The following is a 2,134-nucleotide window of genomic DNA, read 5'->3' as shown; positions in this document are numbered from 1 at the left end:
AAGAGTAAAATAAAGAAAGGGGAAAGAAAACAAAAAAAGAATAAAAACGAACCTGTTCGCTGGAATATCAAACGCCTAATGGATGTGCGCTAATGACAGCCAAACTCAGAATTAAAAAAGCCGTTACACAACAATGACTAAGTGTTTTATTATAAAGAAAACGTTACGAGAGGGCGAAAATAAAAAGTAGACAAATTTTAGAAGAAGAAAGCGTGTGAGAGGGTGATGACAAATGGTGATAGGAAGAGTTAAAAATATATACGAACCAACGAATTACCGAATAACGAAGTACCGGAAGATGACAGTGTCATGGTTATTTAACAACAGTTAAAAAGAGGAAATGTAATATAAGTGGGAGACGACAAATATGTAAATAAGTTAATAACTTAAGAACTTATTTGTGTTTTTCATTGACCACACCCCCAACCATCTTCTCCTCTTACATTTTTATCTTTGAGGATCAGTTCTGGTGGGTCTGGTAGGTGCCTGAGGGTAAAAACTATGGAGAAAATTTTGCAATGTTTAGACTAATCATCCATTTATTGAAGTATTGTTCTAGTTCATTAAGGTGACTTTGTAAAGTATTTCCAGCTATTATTATGTCATAATGTTGAGAGAACACTGCTGTATCGTCAGCAAACATAGCTATGAAGATATGTGTGGACTAAATCATGTCATGAACAAAGAAGTTGAACAAAATGGGTGAAAGGACTGAACCTAGTGGAGTACCGAATTTGTATCATTTATTATTTATTGTATGTATAATTACCTTGAAGTGTCCACCCGCTTAAGCTTGTAGAGGAGACCTTGATGTCAAACCTTATCAAACGCTTGTCAGAAGTCCAAGAACGTTACCAGGGTGTGCTTCTTCAACTCAAATCCGTTTATTGTGATAGCCTTGTCAGTTGGTGGGAAGTAGAATGACTATATTAAAAACCACAGTTTCCAATGAAACATCCTACACATAGTCTTCATCAGAAAGCTCATATCAACTGTGAACTATTGATACCACCTATCTGTAAATTAAATAACTTAACAATGATAAACAAAAACAAAAATTGTTTACATACATTTTTCAAAAATAAATAAATGATTCTTACTAGTTTTCATAATAAAAGTAATAATGTATAATTGTAATTACAAGTAAGTACAAATTTTATCATTTTTCAGGAATCACAAAAAAAAAATTAAATTAATTTGAGCTATAGGTATACATTTTATTTGAATATAAAAAAATTTAAAAATAATTTCTTTAAAGTAGCATAATATAACATCACACCTGATTTATATTGCCTTGGTTTGCCAAACCAAACAAACCTTACATCACCCCTTTTCAGAAAGCCAGCAAATTATTACACAACGGTTTATTATTTAAATTAATAAATGTTTAATTACTACATATCAGACCCAATAATTTGAAATAGAAGCTGCGGATGGTAATATTTTTATTTATTACATTTTTAGATTCTCTTAAAATATAAAACCTCAAATTTAGAGAAGGAAGTTGATTTTTTTTTCTTGGTTGGTTAAAAAAGGTTCATTATTGAAAATAATTAATTACAAAATATATAACAGTTTAAAACATAATCAACAAATTTAGATAAGCTATTGTTCCCTGAAAGGATGAAAACAATAAATTGTTCAATTAACAATTATTTAAGCAAATAAACTTAAAAAAATAATAATATGGTTGTTATCAAATAATTTTTTAATAAATTAAACCTAAAACAGGACATGTACTAAATCTCATAAGATATAAAAAACTTTTCAGTAAAATGACACAAAGTGGACCATGCATCAAATAAGATACAAATTGTTTTTTTAGGCCTTATTTGGCCCCAAAGTAAATTACAACAGAATTATAATCATTGACGAGAATATTCGATGAAAAATATAACAGATATTTCTAATAGAGATATAGATCTAAATAAATAATACCAATAAATAAATTATAATATTGAATAGGATAATTTTAATTTTTTTTTAATAATTTATTTATTGATATTTACAACTGTATACATATATACACATCAAGTAAATTTGCTGTAAGTGATATTATGACATGATAAAAACATGTGGAGAATCTACCCATTGATAGAACTCCAAAAACATTTCTAAAGGAGAAGATCTCGCG

Source organism: Halyomorpha halys, unplaced genomic scaffold, assembly GCF_000696795.3.
Source record: "Halyomorpha halys isolate HHAL.00 unplaced genomic scaffold, Hhal_1.1 Scaffold14.1, whole genome shotgun sequence".
Lineage (NCBI taxonomy): Eukaryota > Metazoa > Arthropoda > Insecta > Hemiptera > Pentatomidae > Halyomorpha > Halyomorpha halys.
This window is presented reverse-complemented; position numbering follows the sequence as displayed.